This window comes from Hyaena hyaena, unplaced genomic scaffold (genome assembly GCF_003009895.1).
Source record: "Hyaena hyaena isolate Hyena2069 unplaced genomic scaffold, ASM300989v1 scaffold_265, whole genome shotgun sequence".
NCBI classification, from domain to species: Eukaryota; Metazoa; Chordata; class Mammalia; order Carnivora; family Hyaenidae; genus Hyaena; species Hyaena hyaena.
In genome coordinates this window covers 949,377-971,474 of record NW_024080899.1, presented here as the reverse complement: position 1 = coordinate 971,474, position 22,098 = coordinate 949,377, and the positions used below count along the sequence as shown (strand labels likewise).

General features: G+C 43.5%; 1 protein-coding gene and 1 non-coding gene across 2 annotated transcripts in view; both read right to left on the bottom strand.

Annotated features, from left to right (window-relative positions):
* Positions 1-22,098, bottom strand: part of LOC120240885 — a 42,807-nt gene that overhangs the window by 14,586 nt on the left and 6,123 nt on the right. The window lies entirely within an intron of this gene.
* TRNAR-UCG lies at positions 15,965-16,049 on the bottom strand. The gene has a single exon. It is a non-coding gene; the product is annotated as a tRNA-Arg (tRNA).

Here is a 22,098-nt window from a genome sequence, read left to right as displayed (position 1 = left end):
GTACTTTCTATTTTGACTTTTTCTTTAACTCAGTGGATTTATTCAATATGGAAACCTTATACCATGAGGTTAGAGGGCTAGTTTTACTGACCTCTAACATGCCGTAAAGGTTAAGTGGACATCGGAGATTAAACTGGAAAATGTTGAACTCCAAGCCCCCTTAACCCGCTGAGAAGACTCTCGGGGTAAGTCCTTGACTTCCAGGAGGCGGAAGACAAGGCCGGCTACGAGTCACGACTTCCCGATGGCTCCCCTAACAAAACTACGCATCCTGCACAAGACTGCAGGCATATGTGAAGCCAGAGAACGTGAGCCACGGAAGAAAGGGTGAGAGACAGAGAGAAGCCAGCAGGAGCTCCGGGCTCACACCCGCACCTGCGACGTGACCCTGGTGAGCGGGGGCCCAAGGCAGGGGTGCAGGACACAGGCGGGCACCGGCAAAGGGGTGAGAAAGTCCAGTACGAACACAAAAAACCGACAAAGTGCCTGAGGAGAGAGCCTGGGTCAGGGAAGGGGCTCAGGGCCCACACACGTGGCAGAGGGGACGGACACCATTTACAGAGGCGTCGGCAACGCTCTCGCTTCCGGGGAAGGAAACAGGAAAAAGGAAGGCAGAAGCACCTTTGGCAACTGAGTGGTGAAGCTAACGAGAGATTGAGAGAGAGAGAGAAAGAGAGAGAGAGAGAGAGGAAGTGCAGGTTCCTACGAGTAAAAAGGAAATATCGTGGGACTCATTCGCCCTGCGCGTCCTCACTAAAACCAGCCAGGTGACAGCAGCCGTGGCGCCTGCACTTGGGCCAAACCAACCAGAGAGGCCGCCGCCGTCAGACTGGCAAGCTTTTAAAAACACTCAATACCGTGAAGAGTTCCTCCCGAAAACCAGCACGAGTCAAAAGAAAACTGGAATTCACACCCTAAAAACATAAAGATATTCAAACATTTGAGGATAGGAAAAACCACCCTAAATCGGAAATGTAAAATTAAAACAGAAAAGGACGAAAACAGGGAGAGTATGAGGTGAGCAGACGCATCAAATAATGAAAGGAAAACAAAACTATCTCGGAAATGAGGAACAGGGGCGCCTGGGAGGCTCGGTCGGTTAAGTGCCTCACTCTTGATCTTGGCTCAGGTCATGATCTCACGGTTCGTGGGATTGAGCCCCACGTCAGGCTCTGCGCTGACAGCATGGAGCCTGCTTGGGATTCTCTCTCTCTCTCTCTCTCTCTCTCTGTCCCTCCCCAGCTCTCTCTCTCTCTCAAAATAAATAAACATCAAAAAATTAAAAAAAAAAAAAAAAGAAATGAGGAATAAACTACAGACAATCCAAGGAGAAAAACTCCAAACAAAAAGTAACAAAGACCCTGAGGAGAGACAGGACGCGGGGAGGGGAGAACACGAAGGGTGGCGCCCGAGAATCGGACTTCCCATAAGAGGAACACAAAACGGTACCGCGAAGCCAATATCTCACACTGAGGAAGTTTCCAGCACAGAAGAAGGCCTGCATCTTCAAGTGAAAGGTCTCACAGGGCACCTGGGAAAAACGACCCAAAGCAATCAACTGTGAGACGTGTTCTAATGAACTGTGGGATTTCAAAGGTGAGGACAAAGTCCTCGAGGCCCGCGGGCACAGATTAAGAAGACGCAGAGGGAGTGGACTGACACGGGCCTTAGCCGGGCCTTAGCACGTATTGGACAGCAGCACCCCAGTCCGCCCACGTGAAGGTAAGCTCTAACCGATCTAGTGATGACTGGGGGGATTCCAGCGAAAGGATTTATGAGGTACCTTTTAAAATATTTAGATGTACATCTTAGACCAAAATAAAGGTGCAATTAAGCTGAAAGGCAGATGTGCAAATATTACACAGTGATGAAGCAGAAATGATTCAACTGAAAAATGTTAGATGAAGGAAGCAGAAAAGAGCAAAAACTCTGATTAATGTACAGGTCAGTAATGTGGAAGCAACAGGTGTGTGTTAAAGAATATGAGAAAGAAACATAAATGAGACGATAAACAGTTTAATAACACAGGCTACCCAGGACATAAAAACAGGTTCAAACACTCCCCTATTAAAAGAAAAACGGTTTTTAACTGGGCTCACAGAACAAGCCCCAGCTGTATGCTGCACGCAAGAGAGACACCTAAAATAAAGTCATCCGGAAAGCCAAAAATTAAAAGGATGGACAAAGGCAAATAAAACAAAGAGAGAGAAGGAAACCAAGTAGAATTCAAGTTCCAAAGAGGTAAACACAAGAGGGCGTACTGAATGTTAAAAGCTGCATCCACAGCAAAGACATAACACCCATGAACATCTGTGCGCCAGATAATACAACCACCGCCTCTATGAAGCAGAGACGACTGGATGTGAGGGGACGACACGGGGACTGACTGCGCCGCCTCCGTACACGACAGAGCAAGCGCACAAGACCTAAGTGAGGACACAGATCTCAGCAACACCACCGACCAAGGCAGATCTTGTGCACATGCAGCAAACTCCACACCCTGATAAGTCAGAAGGTACACTGTCTCAAGAAGCTACAGCACATTCACCACGAATGACGGTATATTAGGTCACAAGGAAAACATTGACAATTTCCATAAGGTAGAAACACTGCAGATGATACTTCGTGATCACAACGCAAGGTAAGTATACATCATTAACAACAACAACAAAACAGAAAGGTACTTCCATGTGGATATTTAAAAATCCTATTATTGACTCTTAGGTGAAAGGGGAAACACAAACTAAAAATATGGACTTTTTAAAAAGGAACGACACAAAAAACACTACGTATCAGAATCCACGGAATGCAGTTAAAGCAGTAATCAGAGAAAAATTCACTAGATGAATATTTTTGTCAATAAAAATGAAAAAAATGAATAAATCAAATCTTAGCTCATAAAAACTAGAAGAACAGAGTATCCCAAAAGAAAATGCATGGAAAGAAACAATGGAAGAAAAGCTGATTAATGAGGCAAAGGTTTTCTATTAAGAACAGTGGAGCTAAATAATAAATAACTCTAAGTCTTGTCTTTCTGTGTGTGGGAGGGGTGTGGTAGTTGACAAAACGGACAATCCACCAGCTAAGTTGGTCAAGAAAAAAGGTGAGAAAGCACAAATACAGAAAATAAGAAATGACACAGGGGAAGTGACCGATGAAAGAAATTTTCAAACCCCTAAGACACTTCCTTGCAGACCTCCATGCAAACAGGCCTGAAAACGTAGCTGACGTGGACGACTTCCTCGGGACACTCAGATGACCAAGGCTGGCCCCACTGCAGCCGGGACGTGGGGACAGGTGGCTGCAGGGAAGAAACAGAGCGGGTTCCTGGGCAGACACCCCACAGGAAGCACCAGACACACAGCTTCTGGGGTTTGACCGAACCTTCACCACCAGTTCCCAGTGCTCCACATAAACTCTCCTGAGTGCCCACAGGGCTGGAGAAAGCTCCTGGTTCTTTTATGAAGCAAGTGTTAACAGTGACACCCCAGATAAAAAGCAACAAAGAAAGAAAATCACAGACCAGCACCCCTCATGAATATCAATGCAGAAATATTCAATTAAACATTAACAAACACTGGGTGTTATACGGAAACCAACGTGACAATAAACTATATTTTAAAAAAATTAACAAATAGAATCTAACACCACAGTAAGAAGCCATGTACCATGACCAAGTAGATTTTTTTCCAGAAATGAAAGTTGGGTTCAATATCAGGAAATTCAGTAGCATTCACTGTACTAATAAACCTAAGGAAAAAAAATCTAAAGAGATGCTAAAAAAATCCTTGATAAAATTTAAAACTCATTTATAAAAGTCACAGAAAACAGAAACTGAGAGTTATATATTTTAAATTTTCTTTAACGTTTGTTTATTTTTGAGAGAGAGAGAGAGAGAGAGACAGAGACAGAGTGCAAGTGGGGGAGGGGCAGAGGGAGAGGGAGACAGAATCTGAAGCAGCTCCAGGCTCTGAGCTGTCAGCACAGAGCCTGACACGGGGCTTGAACACACGGACTGTGAGATCGTGACCTGAGCAGAAGTCAGATGCTTAACAGACTGAGCTACCCAGGCGCCCTGAGAGTTATAGTCTTAACATGATAAAATATACATACATTATTCCGAATGCCAGTATCTTATCGAATGTGAAAAGACTGGCGGCATTTCCACTAAAATGGAGGCAAGGATGCCCGATCTCCATTTCTGCTCACCACTGCCCTACCCTAGAGGTATTATGTTACCCTATATAGTTACAAAAAAATCATGCAGAGGCATAAGAATGGGTAAGGAAGTAAAATTATCTCTATTTGCAGACGATAGCATAATGTGTCTTTGGAAGCCTCCCCAGTGAATCAATGATAAAACTAACCCAAGCATTAAAACCATCCTTTGAATATGAGGACTCAAAAGTAACATACAAAATGGCCTTCAAATATACTATAATAAGATATTAGAGAAAACTCCATTTTAAGTAATTACAACACAGAAGATTAAACATTTCAGAAGAAGTTTAATAAGAACTGCACATAGTCTACAGGAGAACTCAAAACATCCCTGAAAGACACAAAAGTAGATATGAACAAATGAAAAGGCATCTCCTATTCTAGGTTAGGATGACTTAACATTTGAAAGATGACAGTTAATTGATAAATTCAATGTAATGCCAGTAAAAATACCAACAGATTACCGTATGGACTTACACAAGTGGATACTAAAGGTCACATGGAAAAACAAACATGCAAGAATAGCCAAGAAAACCCTGAGGAACATACCAGACTCTACGGGATGCACTTAAAGCAGTAATCAGGGAAAAATTCATTACATTAATATTTTTATCCATAAAAATGAAAAAATTAAACCCACTGGACACGAATCATACCACAAAGCCTCTATCATCAAACAGGTTGTGCTGGTGATAGACAAACAGGCAAATGAGACTGAATAAAAAGTCCAGAAATAAGGGGTGCCTGGGGGGCTCAGTCGGTGAAGCCCCCGACTTGGGCTCAGGTCGTGATCTCCCGGTCCATGGGTTCGAACCCCATGTCAGGCTCTGTGCTGACAGCTCATAGCCTGGAGCCTGCTTCGAATTGTCTCTGCTTTGGAGTAGAGTCTGCTCCCTCTCTCTCTGCCCCTCCCCTGCTCATGCTCTGTCTCTCAAAAGTAAGTAAATGTTAAAAAAAATTATACATACACACATACATATGCAAGCAAGCTACCCTTCACGTAAGAAAGAAGGGGTAAAAGAAAACAAACCCGTCTGCCCATCCAGACAAAAGAATGCAGGGCGGATGTGCCAGAAACTAAGGAGACTGGTTCCCCACAGAGAGCGGATGGACAAGGTAAGAATGCTGGACGGCAGGTGTTAAGCGGGAGCGGGTACTTCACGCACGTTCTCTGAAGCTCTAGTCTTAGAACCACAGTCACGTTTCACGTTCCCAAAAATACCAGACTTAAATCAACCAGGATGCCAGAGAGAGAAGACCCAAACGAAACACAAATAATAACAACTGAAACTATTTCATAAACAAAGACCGTAGCCACGCTGAAATACAGAACTATCCTCAGTAACTCTGGAAAATACTATTTAGGCTAGAAACTCTTAAGTCTAAGGATAAAAAAAGGGGAGGGGACTGTATGCAAATACTGACTGCAGTTAGCAAATCTGTTCTCACAGGGTCAGCAATTTTGACACTATTTTATTGGCGTCCTAAGACTGAATAAGTAAACGTATTGTAAACAATGAGGGCAAGGTTTCTCTCTGCTGCAGAAGCAAGTTACAAATAAAGAAAGGGAAGGGCTCCTGGGTGGTTCAGGTGGTTGAGGTTCTGACTCTTAGTTTTGGCTCAGGTCACGATCTCATGGTCCGTGCCGCGTGCTGGTGGCACGGAGCCTGCTCGGGATTCCCTCTCTCTCCTTCTCTCTGCCCCTTCGCTGCAGGTTTTCTTTCTCTCTCTCAAAGTAAATAAGTAGACATTAAAAACAAAAACAAAAACAAAGAAAGAGAGAGGCTATTAAAGAAGCCAGTGGTGCTGGATGGGACCGGGAAGTAGTGGCACCGATGCACTGTTTGCACATCCAGACGGAGACGCAGAAGCGCAGAGGGATGTGTGTGATGCACGTACGATGACGTGTAAACGACACAAATACCTACGTGCTAGCGCATCGTATACCAACACACATTCTCCGGCTGTGTCTGCCGACAACGGTGACATCTCAGTACGAGCAAGACTACGCCTAGCAGGTGGATACTGCTGTCTAACCCTCCATGAAAGGAACCCAGGCTCCAGGGACAGCGGCCGGGTCGGGCACAGAAGAGGGAAAGCATAAAATGGGCCTGAGACATTCTGTGCCACCCAAAATAAGGAAGTTTAAAATAAAAAGGGATGAGGACACATTACAAAGCAGAGGCGCGCCGTCTCGAAGGAGCTCCCAATGGCCAAAGCTGGAACGACCTGGACAAGAGAACAAGCAGCGACAGCACTGGATTGTAACCCAGAGGATAAAATAAATTCTTGTGAGTCTGCCCATGATGTAAACAAGTGAATAAATAACAGGGAGAAGAGACAGTGGTCCCCTTTTCAGGTGAATTCTACTTAACAAATGTAAAAGCAATGAGGAAAACACACAATCACCATGAAGTGAAAGTTATTTCCAATGAGATTTACCAACAGACGCTAAAATCAATGGGTGGAAGTTTCAGGAGAAACAGGATCCCGGCTCTGTCTCCCAGCATCTCCTCCGAGGTTCTTGTCAAGCACAAGGAGAAAGATAGTAGCTTTACAGTGGATGAAATCATCTTCACTGAGTGACAAGGTCAACGTCGGCAGTAACAACGGACATCATGGAGCCCCGACGTGACGCGCTGAGGTGTGACGTCACCTCTGCAGTCTTTGTGTCAAAAATGCACGGCCTTCATCTAATCATGGACACCATTAGACAACCCAAACTGAGTGACATTCTACAAAATAACTGACTGCTATGCATTAAGAGTGTCAAGGTCATGAGCCACTGAGGAAGTGTCACAGGCTGGAAGAGCCCACAAAAGCACAACTCCGTGCAGTGTGGACGCTGGATTCAATCGGGGTCAGAGGAAGGCTGTTAGCGTGAGAACCGGGGAGACGGGAACAAGGTCTGGTGTAGCTCAGTCACGGCACCAGTGCTGACCTCCCGCTCTGCTCGCTGTACTATGATCTCATAAAAGCTGTTCAGCTGAAGGCTACACCTCAATTCTCTGTACTATTTTTTTGCAACCTTTCTTTAAATCTGCAACTGTTTCGAAATAAAGTTTTTAAAAATGAAAAAAAAATCTCCTCTACTCCCAGTGGTATGTATAGCACACGTCTAGAAATACGGAGTTAAGCCAAATTGCTTTCCCATAATCTCAGCCCGCAGATTCTAATTTTTCCCTCTTGAGCAACCTCAATAAATAGTCCCTCCTGCACGGGATAAACTTCCTTCCAGATGTTTGCACATCACGCTCACGTACTTCTGAGGCTTCCTCTCTCCAGCCCCCTATTCCTACTGCCTTTCGCTCCCCCGCACCCGAGATGTGTTCCGGACTGTTCTTGTCCCAGACACCTTCTCCAGGGTTTCTAAACCATCAACGTCCCTCTTAAAACAAACCGTAACAAGCACCTGCGAAGCCAGTGGCTCCCACAGCGCAGAGCAGAACGACCTCCTTCCATGACTTGCCCAGTGTGTCCGAGGGCAGAAGCCAGGCTAGCGGGACAGGCTCGGCGGCCACAGGCGTGGCGGGTCCTGGAGAGGCAGGCGTCCTCCATGTCCCCGCGTCTTCTCCACGTGAACCAGCCCGATGCTGAGTGTTTTCCTTCACAGGGAAGGGCTCCCCTCGGCGCCCTCGTTAAATTTAATTTGACATCCGTGTTGTGTCCCGGTCTAGCAGAGTGCAGCCGATCCTCGCCCCGAAAACTGCACTAATCCTACTGATTACCTTCGTAACGTTTGCAAACAATGGGGCCTCTGTGCCTTCGGCTAAGCCAGACGAAAGTAGCGCGGGAGACAAGATCAAGGACCTAGATCTCTGCATTGAGGACGTACTCAATCTTCACTGCGTGAAAGGAAGCACGGTGTGTAAAGCCTGTTTACTGCCAGCTTCCCACAATCTGGGCTAAAGGGATAGGTGGAAATAGTAAACGCGCCCATGTCATTTCATACGCAGGCTTCAGCTCGCCCCGTCGGTAACAATCATTTCCCTGCTCCTTTCAGAAAGGAGTAGCATCACGCTTGCCGAAGGGGAGAGCAAAGGGGCCCGGACGGGTGGCCGTGAGCCAGGGCCCACGCTTACTGGGGGAAATCTAAAACCCTGCGCAAGGACACTCGAGAGCATTTCTGCGCGGGGTCAGATAACGTTTGGCACGTTAAGGTCAGTAGACTTGTGATCATCCGTGCTGACAAGCCGACAGTCTTTAAGTGGCTCAGGTGGCTGGGGAATTGGGTCCCCACACCCGGCGGCAGGCGAAACAGGGACTCACACTGGTACAGAGGTGGTTGGTAAGAGCAGGGGTCCCCTAGGGGATGTGCGGGTCACCTGCTTGGGGGCCCCCGGCCAGCTGAGTGGATTAAATTATTCATGTTTTCTGCTATTTACTGTGGATTATGGAGAGCTGACTGCATCTGCTATTGACCTGTACGCCTACTTGGCAAACTGTCCAGTTATTACGGATGGGCCTGGACCGAAGGAAAATGAGGCCTGCAGAGGCATTAACTCGGGGACGTGTGTGTTACATGGCTCGCTTTTACTCCCTCCTAGAGAGGATATGTCAGCCTTCATAAAGGCAGATGAAGATTTACCACCCAACTAAGACGACACTTGCATTGTATAAACAAAATTAAAATCCGGACTATATACACAGACCCCATTACTTAACAGTAACTGAATATCAACCAAACAGCAACCTCACCAGAGAACGGTTCAAACAGGAGCACGTGGCGAGAAGAAGACGCATGAATTAAAATAGAAAATACGTGTTGTGTTACCCGATGACGGAACAAAGAAACCTGGCAGGTCTGGGAAAGACAGCTGCCTTTCACCAAGGAGCCCGACCCCGCCTCTGTGGTCGTGGACTTGACCCTTTACTGGAAGCGATGGCGCCCAGTATGGCGAGGGGGGCGCAGGGCAGGGACCGAGCTCCGGGCTCCTGCAAAAGCCGGGCTGGGCATGTTTCCACGACGCCCCTGTGGACACACTGGGAAGCCAGGGAACGGGGAGTCCCAGCACACGGGGGGCTCAGTCACCCACTGATCCTGGACACATGCCCGGCTCCGGAAACCTGCTCCGCTCCACACACAAGAGGCGTGTGGAGAGGCAAAAAGATGCCAACTTCCTTGAACGTTTGAACAGAAAGGCACTGTGTGCTCTCTTCCATCAGCACAACAAAAAACGGCACAGTCTTTAAACATTAAACACCATGAATTAAGCACATTTAATACATACACCAATACATGAACTGAGCAGACATACTATAGAGCAGAAAACCAGTGTAAATCATCAGAGCTTAGGATGCAGTTACTGGTAAGTCTACACACACACACACACACACACACACACACACACACACGCACGTATACACACCCCCTATCTTTCATTCTGAAGGTACCATGGGGATTTTTATTGACTAACAGCATTTTTCCTAAAAAGATCTTTTATATTTTATTATTTTTTTAATGTTTATTTAGTTTTTGAGGGAGAGAGAGAGACAGAGAGACAGAGCATGAATGGGGAAGGTCAGAGAGAGAGGGAGACACAGAATCGGAAGAAGGCTCCAGGCTCTGAGCTGTCAGCGCAGAGCCCGACGTGGGGCGTGAACTCAAGAACTGTGAGATCATGACCTGAGCCGAAGTCAGACGCTTAACCGCCTGAGCCACCCAGGTGCCCCGATCTTTTGTATTTTCAATGTGTACCGCCGCTAACTGAGTCCCAGTTACCAGAAACAGTCTGCTCAGTGAGGTTGTTGAGTTCAGTAAGAAAGTTCACTGGAGGAGCGGCGGCCACCGGCCCCGAATACAGCACCGCTGAGGCGGGCACGGCAGGACTGACACGGGCTGCACACCGTCATCTAGAAGAAAGTCAAGGTTTCCATCACGCACAGGTTCTGCTTCCGCAACTGTCACCTGGAAAACGACCCTGCACCTCGGGAGGTTAGCTTTCCACGGGACCGTGAAATGCGACAGGACGCCAGCCACGGACGGCAGAGGCCAGGATCCCCGCTCTCCGCCGCGCGCTCCCAGGACACTCTCCAGCTGCCCACAGGGACCTCGCATGCTGGCGCCACGCTCTCCTCAGCTGTGACCCCTGTCCGGACGACCCAACTTACGCTGCGTAGGCCTCCCAGTCGGCGGAAGCTGGAGTGACAACCTGAGTCTAGGAGGCCCAGCTCCCGAGAGGAAGACGACAGAGCAAGAGAAAACCACACTTACACTTCCAGCTAGAGTGAAAACCACGGACGAGGGCTGGACTCCCCGAAGATCCGTTACGGGCTTGCGGGACTACGAAGCACACTACACACCAAGGTATACTTCATGGATCTTAAGGAAAGCAGGCTCGCAGTACCCCCGGCCGTGCCTGATAAATGTCACCTGTGATCAACACTAGAGTTCAGGGGTGCTTCCCATTTGTTACTTCATTTGATCCTCGCAACCGCCGTATGATGGAGCAAGGGGGAGGACCATTCCTTCTACTTTGTAGATGAGAAAAAGGGCGAACTTGTCTCAAGTCTGGTGTCTGAAATGACAGAGCTGGGCCCTCAGGGTGTTTTCAGTCTAACTAGTCAGACAAGACAGGAAAATACACCCAAAGACGCACTAAACACCAAAAACTATATGAAAACGATTTCAAAACTATAATAATAGGGGCGCCTGGTTGGCTCAGTTGGTTGAGTGGCCGACTCTGGCTCAGGTCATGATCTCCTGATTCGTGGGATCAGGCCCTGCACTGGGCTCTGCACTGACAGCTTGGAGCCTGCTTGGGATTCTCTCCCTCTCTCTGTCCCTCCCCTGCTCATTCTATCCGTCTCTCTCAAATAAGTAAACTTTTAAAAAATTATTTTAAAAAAAGCTACAATAATCAAGACGGTGTGGTACTGGCACACAGATGAAGATCTAGAACAGAACTGAGGATCCAGAAATGAACCCTGACACTGAGGGCAAACCACCTTTGACAAAGGTGCCAAGATATCTCAGCGGGGAAGGCAGGGTCTTCACGAGAAATGGTGCTGGCATGGTTCAATGTCCACGTGGAAAAGGAGGAACTTTGGGCCTATCTACATACCATACACAAAAATTAACATAACACGGATCAGAGATCTAAATGCAAGAGCTAAAAGCATAAACTGTGTAGAGGGGAACACAGGACAAGATCTCTGTGATCTCGGGTTAGACAAAGATTCCTAAGATATGATGCCAAATGCGTGATCCATAAAGAAACAAATTGATAAACTGGAGTTCATCAATATCCAAAACTTTGGGCTTTAAAAGGCATCGATAAGAACAAGCCACATTCTTAGAGAAAACGTTTGTACATCATCTATATGTTAAAAGATACATACGCAAAATATGTAAAGAAGTCTTTCAATTGAACAAGGCAAATAACATAATTTTTTAAAGCAAAGGATTTAAATCCTGATTTCTCCAACAAAGATACACAAAAAGCCAAAAAATACATGAAAAGATATTTAACATCACTTGTCATTTTTTTAATGTTTATTTTTGAGAGAGAGAAAGCACGAGAGGGAGGGGCAGAGAGAGAGACACAGAATGCGAAGCAGGCTCCAGTGCTGATAGCCCAGAGCCTTATGTGAACCCAGGAACCATGAGATCATGACCTGAGCCAAAGTCCGATGCGCAAATGACTGAGCCCCCCTAGGCACCCCAACACCATTTGTCATTAAAAACTGCAAATCAGAACCACAACGGGATGCCAGCTCCCACCCACGAGGTCAGAGAGACAATAACGAGAGTTGGCAAGCTGGAGAAATGAACCCTCACGCACTGTTGGTGGGAAGTGAATGGGCAGGTGCTCTGGGAAAGAGTGTGGCAAGTCCTCAAAATGTTAAGTGTCATCGGGTCACCGTGTGACCTAGCAATTCCACAAGTAAGTATCGGCCAAGAGAAATGAAACCATTATGTCTGTGCAAACACTTGTACGTGAATGTTCTCAGCAGGACCACTTATAAGATCTCAGGGGCACAAACAGCCCAAGTGTCCCTCAACTGACTAACGGATAAACAAAACGTGGTACATCCACACAACGCAGTATGATTTACCCACAGCCAGGAATAAGATACTGATATCTGCTTCAACGGGGGTGAACCTCAAGAACATTATTAGGCCGAGTGAAAGAAGCCAGTAGCAACAGACCAAACACTGTGATTCCGTTCACACGAAGTGGCCAGAAGAGGCAAACTGACAGACAGTAAATCCGTAGTTGCTAAGGGCTGGGGGCTGGGGGAGGGTCACAGACGGTGGCTGCCTACAGGATCCAGGTTCCTTTCTGGGGTCATGAAAATGTTCTTTATGCAGATTATGGAGATATTTACACAGCTCTGTAAATATATTAAAACTACCGCCCTGTGTACTTTAAAAGAGTGAACTTTATGGTATGTAAATTACAAACAAAGCTGTTTTTAAATATGAGCAAAAGATTTGAATAATTCACCAAAAAAGATATGCGTGATAAATAAGGACATGAATAGATGTTCAACAGCAAGTCAGTAGGGAAATGCAGATGAATCCGCAGTGAGATACCTGACTCAGATCTACTAGGATGGCTATAATCAGGAACACAAAGCGAGAACGTGGGCAAACTGGAACGCTCCGTGGGATGCCAGTGGGGACGTAAACTGTGCCACCCCTTTGGAAAACGGCTTGGCAGTTTCTCAAGAAGGTGAACACAAACTTGCGGTACGAAGCTGCAGTTCCAGCCCTAGGGTCTAAGAGAAATGGAAACGTACATATATACAAAGATCTGCATGCGAGTTTTCCAAATTTCCAGCATCATTCATAATAGCCAAAGAGGAAAAACAGCAGTGTCCATCGACAGGTGAAGGGATGAACAGAATGTATATTCGTACAATGGAGTATTATTTAGCAATAAAAAGGAAAAGGCTACAGATACATGCTTCATCATGGATGAACCTGGAAAAAACATCACACTAAGCAAAAGAAGCCAGCTGCAAAAAAAAAACAAAAACAAAATAACCCCCACATATGATTCTGTTTATATGAAAATTCCAGCAAAGGTAAATCCAGGAGAACAAAAAGTAGATTAGCAATTGCCTGGACCTTGGGAGGGATGGACTTACTGCAAAATGGGTACAAACGAGGCACTGGAAGTGTCCTAATGCTGGGGTGATGGCTGCACAATTGCTGATTTGCCAAAAAAAAAATAATAATAATAATAATAATAATCACTTCATTGCACACTTGAAAAAAAAACACCTAAACAACACTGTTTTGCTAATAAATGCAAGAAAGAAATTGAAGAGCCATGAACTGCAGTCACGACCGCGAGGGTGACGATGGGGCACACCGTTAGGGCTTTGCCAGCCGAATGAGTATTTCCCCTAAATACATACTTTGAAAGCACCGACGATTTTATGCACTCGTGTGACCCTCCGTTTCGTTACAGTCAGACACACACACAAGCCTCAACACGTCCATCAGTCAGAAAGTGTTTGCTGAACGCCTGCTACATGCCTCGCTCGGCTCTGGGCATCTGAGACGTGAAGAAGCACAAGCCACATCACGGTCCTGCAGCGTGTGAGCCCAACAGACCCCTGAGGGGCCCCGACACTGACCTTTACCTCATTTTGATCTTCCTAAGTCACGTGTCAGGAGCTCCGCCCCAAACCAGACATGACCGAGCTCTAGGCAGGTGGCCGTGTGAACGTGGTATCAGAGTTATAAGCAAAGACGAACTGTTCTTGGTAAATGTCCTTTTCTCTAGATGGGAAGCAGGCAGAATACTTTTAAACTGGGTAGAAGAGACAGTGAAAGTAGCTCGACAGATTAACCTTGAAAGTATAAATGACCAAGAGAATAAACATCCTGCTTCTTGAGGCATGGGTTGCAATCACTTTGATGGAAAGGGTGAGCACAGAAAGGGAGCGAAGGGCTGTGTCTGGGGTCGGCCCCACGGCTGGGGCTCGCCAGGTCCTCGCAGGTGGGATCTTGCTCAGCAGATGAGCTCTACAATCTACACCCTTCAGGGTGAAACACGCAGATTCAACTCTGAGTTCTCTCTCCTTAGAAGGCAGACCCCTTCGGGTTACATGACTGGAGCTAAAGCCATAAACATGTTTAAGTGGTTTTGCTGACAAGGATGACTAGCTTTACTGGATCACTTTTTCAAGTGTCAGCAAAGATAGGTCTACAAGTTCTCCACAGAGCAGCGTGCACAGAAAACATCCTCTGCCCTGGATACGAGAGGCCGCTACGCACAATACCAAGAGCTGGTGAACATGGTAGACTGAAACCTTATCATTTACTCCCATCTAAATTTCCACGGCTGCATCAAAAACATTCCAGATTAGAGACCCAAATTACCTCCTGTTTTGAAGCGCAAGCGTCCTTATCTGTGGGCTGAAGGCAAGACCCGTGTGGGGGTGTAAAGGAAGGGAAAACCCCGTCTGCCTATGTAACGCGCACAGTTCGCTGTCCTACCTGCAGGGGGACAGCGCAGCTCCACAAAGTCACACTAAATTCTGTGCAGGAAACACGTGGTTAGCGGCTTGCGTCGGCCGTGGCATCACTGCTGCTGTGTACAACCCACACACACGTAACAGGTGGAATCAAACAGGACGGAAAGCATTTATAATCACATCCTTGAACTTCATAAGGAGTCCCTCAAACTTAACCGCATTGGGTATATACACTGGGGGGGGGGGGTTCAACATTTTTAGAAACATTAAATCAATAACCCAACGAGCTCTTCGGGCGAAGATGGAGCAACAGGGCCCAGATTCACCCTCCTGCACGAAACATCAAAAAATATACAAAATAAATTAAACGACAGATTCCTAGACATCAACCAACAAGAAACAGAGAACAGTGACCACCGAGGTACAGAACACGCATGGGCTGAGCCCGACCTCTGCACTACCTCACCGCCTCGAGAGTTCCCAGGCTATGGCACAGGGAGGGAAACTGAGGCAGAGCCCGGGGGCTTCTCTGAGTTGAGAACACAGTCCTGGGACTTGGGAGGTTCACGGGCTAGAGCATTCTCAAGGGAAGACAGCAACACAGAACTGTGAATATCTGCCTGTATCCGGTAGAGTGCTGGTCAGCACGCACACGTGAGGACATCACCCAAGGGCAGGGAAGGACCTCTGAAAGACACAGTGGTGCTCGGTGCTCAGACAGAGCCGGGAACGTGGTCTGACCCGACCACACCAGGGCAAATCATGACACTGACAAAGGGAAAATTAAAAGTAGCCAGAGATGAAAGATGCATGGCATACTGAGGAACAGAGCCAGTGTGATGGCACATTTCTTACTGGAACAATCTAAACAGGAAGATGGCACAGCAACATCTTTAATAACAAAAAGAAAAAAACAGTCAACTTAGAATTCCATACGCAGTGGAAATATTTTTTAAAAATAAGAGTGAAATAAAGACTTTCTAGGATACACAAAAGTTCAAAAAATGTACCACCAATAGGCCTTTCCTAAAGAAATGTTAAAGGAATTCCTTCAAAAAAGAAGGCAGAAAAGAAATGATACCAAATGGAAATATGCATCTATACAAAAGAGTGAATTGCACAGGGGAAATGGTAACAGTAACTCTGTGAACAGATATATAAGTTTTTGGGTTTCTTTTGCTTTTTTTTAAAAAAATTTTTAATGTTTTATTTATTTCTGGGGGTGGGGGGCAGCGTGAGCAGGAGAGGGTCAGAGAGAGAGGGAGACACAGAATCTGAAGCAGCTCCAGGCTCTGAGCTGTCAGCACAGAGCCCGACGTGGGGCTCGAACCCACGAACCACAAGATCATGACCTGATCCGAAGTCAGACGCTCAACCGACTGAGCCACCCAGGCGACCCTTTTTCTTTTTTTTTTTTTCTTCAATTTTTTAAATGTTTTATTTATTTCTGAGAGAGAGTATAAGTTTTTGTTCTTGTTACTGAACCCTCTTTAAGATATGATTGACTGTTTATGGAAATAGCAACAATACAGTACCACAACATGTGTCAAAGTAAAATGTAGGGCAAGGATAGCACAAAAATTGAGCAGAGCAATGAAATCATACTATTATAAGTTTCTTAGATATAAAGTGGCCTAATATCACCTAAAGATAGACTATATTTTAGAGACGTACATTCTAAATCATAAAGCAAATTACAAAATGCAGCTAATAAGCCAACAAAAGAAATAACATGAAATCACAAAAGTATGCCACTAAACCAGAAGTGGAAATAAAGCACAGTAAAGAGGACAAATAGAAAACAAAAATTAAGAAGACAGATTTTAATCTAACTATACCAATAATCACATTAAATGTAAACAGACTAAAATTCCAATGAAAAGGCAGAGATAGAACTGAACAGAAAACAAGACTCAATTATAGGCTACATATAAGAAACTCACTTTATTTTTAAGTTGATTTATTTATTTTGGGAGAGCATGTACATGAGTGTTCAAGCTGGGGAGGAACAGAGAAAGAAGAGAGAGAATCCTAAGCAGGCTCCATGCTGTCAGCACAGAGCCTGACGTAAGGCTGTAACTCATGGGCTGTGAGATCATGACCTGAGCCAAAAATCAAGAGCCAGACTCTCAACTAAGTGAGCTACTCAGGCACCCCAAGAAATTCACTTCAAATGTAAAGATACAGATAGAGAAGAGAATATTACAAGGGATATAAGAGGTAATTTGCTAAAGTCAAAGGAGTTAATTCATCAAAAAGATATACAATTCATAAATGCATTTGCACATAATAAGAGAACTTCAAAATACATGAAAGAAAACTAAAAGAAATATGAGGAAAACGACAAATATACAATTATATTCAGAAGTTTCAATACGTTTTCACAAAAACATATAGAACACGAAGAAAATCATAAAGGAAATAGAAGAGTTAAACCAAACTAACAACCAACATGACTTATTAGACACCTGTACAACACTCAACAACTGCAGAATATACCTTTTCCAAGGTGGACTATATTTTGAATCATAAAAGAATTGGTCTCACATGGAGAACAGTATGAAGGCTCCTAAAAAAAATTTAAAAATTGAGCTACCAAAAAACTGTAACCAGGATCTCAAAGAGATATCAACACTGCCATGTTCACTGCAGTACATATACACAGTAGCAAAGATGTAGAAACAACCTAAATATCCACTGACAGGTGAATGGGAAGAAAAATATGGTATGTACATGCAATGGAATTCTCTTCAGCCTTAAAAAGAGGAAGGAATGTTACATTACAACATAAATGGACATTAAGGATCTTAGGCCAAATGAAATAAGCCAGACACAGAAGGACACATACTGCATGATTCCACTTATATGAGGTATCTAAAACAGTCAAATTCACAAAATCAAAAGGGTGGATGCTAGTTACCAAGGGTAATGGGAAAGGGAAAATGGATAATTATTAATAGGTATAGAGTTTCAGTTAAGCAAGATGAATAAATTCTAGGGGTGCCTGGGTGGCTCAGTTAAGCATCCAACTTTGGCTCAGGTCATGATCTCATGGTCCGTGGGTTCGAGCCCCATGTCGGGCTCTGTGCTGACAGCTCAGAGCCTGGTTTGGATTCTGTGTTACCTCTCTCCCTGTCCCTCCCTGATTCATGCTCTGTCTCTCTGTCTCAAAAATAAATAAACATTAAAAAAAGATTTTGTTTTAAAGATGAATAAATTCTAGAGATCTGCTGTACAACACTGTACCTACAGTACTATTTTGTTGTACACTTAAGATTTGTTAAGAAGTTAAACCTCACATTAAGTATTCTTATCACAGCAAAACTTAAAAATTAACTTTCAGGAAAAGAAAAATAAAGAAGTCTAAGTAAACTAAAAGGATTCTAGTCATTCACAGTATGTTCCCTGAGCACAGTGAAATTAAATTAGAAATTCTTTGAAGAATTCTTAAATTAGAATTCTTTAAGAAGACACCACTGAGACCTTACCACATATAAAAGAGTTAAAAAAAAGAATCAGAGATGAAGAATGCTATAAATGAGATTGGAAACAGACTTGATACAATGAACAACAGGCTAGAAGAAGCAGAGGAACAAATTAGTGACCTAGACGACAACAGTAAGTAATAAACCTGAATAAAAGAAAGTAGAATTATGGAACAAAAGAATACTTAGAGGCCTCAGTGACTCCATTAAACATAATAGCATTTGTATCATAGGAGTCCCAGAAGAAGAAGAAGAAAAGAAAAGGGGCAGAACTTTTATTTGAGAAAATAATAGCTGAAAATGTCCCTAATTTCAGGAAGGAAACAGACATCCACATCCAGGAAGCACAGGGAACTCCTATCAAAAACAATAAAAGGAGGCCAACACCAAGACACATTGTAAGTAAATTTGAAACAGAGTGATAAAAAATTTTTAAAGCAGCAAGACAAAGAAGTCCTTAACTTACAAGGGAAAACCCAGAAGGCTAGCTGGAGATTTCCTAACAGAAACTTAGCAAGCCAGAAGGCAGTGACATGAAATATTCACAGTGCTGAATGGGAAACATATGCAGTCACAAATACTCTATCCAGCAAGGCTATCATTCAGACTAGTGGGAGACATAAAGAGTTTTCCAGACAAAAAACTAAAGAAGTTCACAATTACTAAACCAGCCCTGCAAGAAATATTAAAGGGGACTCTGAGTGCAAAGGAGAGACCAAAAGTGACAAAGAGAAGAAAGGACCAGACAAATCTCCAGGTAACAATGACAAAGTAAGTAATAAGATGGCACTAAATAAGTATCTATTGATAACTACTTTGAATGTAAACGGACTAAATGCTCCAATCAAAAGATATAGGATGTCAGAATGGATGATTTAAAAAAAAAAAAAAAAAGACCCATCTACCTGAGGCCTGCAGGAGACTCCTTTTAGATCTAAAGACACCTGCAGTTTGAAAGTGAGGGGATGGAGAGCCATTTATCATGCTAATGGACATCAAGAGAAAGCCAGAGTAGCAACACTTATATCAGACAAACTAGACTTTAAAATGAAGACTGTAACAAGAGACAAAGAAGGGCACTACATGGTAATAAAGGGGACAATGCAACAAGAAGATGTAATAATTGTAAATATTTATGCGCCCAACATGAAGCACCCAAATATATAAAACAATTAGTAACAAATATAAAGGAACAGATAATAATATCATAATAATAGGGGATTTTAGCACCCCACATACCTCAGAGGACAGATCTAAACAAACAAACAAAAAATCAAGGAAACCACCGCTAGACTAGATGGACTTAACAGATATATTCATAACATTCCATCCTAAAACAGCAGAATACACATGGGAAATTCCTCGGAACAGATCACGTATTAGGTCACAAATCGGGCCTCAACAAATATAAAAAGACTGAAATCATACCACATACCTTCTCTGACCACAATGCTATGAAACTAGAAGTCAACCAAAAGGAAAAATCTGGAAAGACCACAAATACATGGAAGTTAAACAATGTGCTACTAAACAATGAGTGGGTCAACCAGGAAATCAAAGAAATTTTAAAAATACATGAAAACAAATGAAAGTAAAGCTTTGGGATGCAGCAAAAGAAGGAAGTATAGAAGTATACTAAGGGGAAGTATATAGCAATACAGGCCTACCTCAAGAAGCAAGAAAAATCCAGGGCCACTAGGTGGCTCAGTCAACTGAGCATCTGACTCTGGCTCAGGTCATGATCTCACAGTTCATGGTTCAATCCCCACTTTGGGCTCTCTGCTGTCAGTGTGAAGCCTTCTTGAGATTCTCTCTCTGTTCCACCCCCTGCTCACTCTCTCTCTCTCTCAAAAATAAACAAACATTAAAAAAAGAAGCATCTCAAATAAACAACCTTAGAAAGGAGCTAGAAAAAGAACAACAAAAGAAGTCTAAAGCCAACAGAAGGAAGGAAATAATAAAGATTAGGGGAAAAAAAAAAAAGCAATAGCAAAGATCTCTAGAAAACCCCCAAATACTTGGAAACTAACATATTTCTAAGTAAGAAATGTATCAAAGAAGGAGTCAAACTGAAAATTATAAAGCACATTAAACTGAAAAAAAAAAGAAAAAAACATATCAAAACTTGCACTAAAGAAGTACTTAGGGGTAAATATTTAACATTAAATGCCTATGCAAGAAACAATGAAAGGTCTCCACTCTTAGAGCGTCCTCAGCGTCCACCTTAAATAACTAGAAACAAAAGAATAATTGAACCCAATGTAAAAAGAAGAAAGGAAATAATAATGATCTGAGTGAAAACTAATGCTACAGTAAATAGAAACAATAGAGAAAAATCAGTGAAAACTCAGAAAGATACCTCATATTCATATATCAGACACCATGAAGAGAGCCAAGATGGCAATATTCCTCAAATTAACCTACAGATTCAATACAATCTCTATCAAAATTCCAGTTGGCTTCTTTGCAGGAGTTGACAAGCTGATCCTAAAATTCATATGGACATTCAAGGGACCCCAAATTGCTGAGACAGTGTTGAAACAGAAGACTGAAAGACCCACACTTGCAGGTTTCAACAGTTACTAAAACTACAGTCATCAAGACAGTGTGGTACTGACCTAGGATAGACAAACAGAGAAAGGAACAGAACTGAGAATCCAAGGAAAAATCTTCACATTTTTAGTGGACTGATTTTCAACAAAGGTGCCAAGGCAATTAAATGAAGAGAAAGAATAGTCTTCAACAAAAGGTGATTGGATAAGTTCATACCCACTTGCAAAAGAATGAAGTTAGAACCTTACCACATACTATAAACTTAAATTAACTCAAAATTGAACATAGATCTAAATGTAAGAGCTAAAATTATGAGAGAAGTTGGGGGGGGTGGAATTCTGTTCTGCAAATCACATTTCCGATAAGGGACTCGTACTTAGAATATATAAAAGCTATTACAACTCAACAAGAAAAAGACAACTTAATCTTAAAAATCGGCAAAGGACCTCATCAGCAGTCTTCCAAAGAAAATATACAAATAGGTGAGAAGTACATGACGATGGCCAACACCATCAGAGATCAGGAAAATGCAAGTCAAAACCACAGGGATCACACTTCCCAGCCACCTAGGATGGCTATGGTTAAAAAGACAAAAAGACATACAAAACAAAACAAAACAAAAACCCCCACAACTGTCAAAAAAGATGTGGAGAAACTAGAACTCTCGTATAATGCTACTGGGAATGTAAAGTGGTGTAGCCACTTTGGAAAACAATCTAGCAGTTCCTCAAATGGTTAAAGATAGTTATCATAGGGGCACCTGGGTGGCTCAGTTGGTTAAGCATCTGACTTCAGCTCAGGTCATGATCTCATGGTTTGTGGGTTTGAGCCCCACATCTGGCTCTGTGCTGACAGCTCAGAGCCTAGAGCCTGTTTTGGATTCTGTGTCTCCCTCTCTCTGCCCCTCCCCTGCTCAGATTCTGTCTCTCTCTCTCTCTCTTTCAAGAATGGATAAACATTAAAAATGTTTTTAATTAAAAAAACAAAAGTTACCATATGACCCAGAAATCCCACAACTAGGTTTATGCCCACGAGAAAGGAAAAAAAAATATGTCCTTATAAAACCTTGCACTTGAAAGCTCATAAAAATATTATTTACAAAGCCAAAAAGCCAAACTGTACACTTAAATACACACCATTGTTATAGCTCTATAAAAGTATTTAAAATTTTTTAAATAACATAGATGTAAAATTCCTCAACAAAATGTTAGCAAACCAAATCTAACAATATGTTAAAAAAAAAAAAATCATTCATCTCAATCAAGTGAGATTTACTCTGGGGATCTAGTGTGGTTCAATATTCGTAAATCAATCAACGTGATTTATCACATTAACAAGAGAAGGAATGAAAACCATAGGATCCTCTCAACAGATGCAGAAAAAGCATGTGATAAAGTACAACATC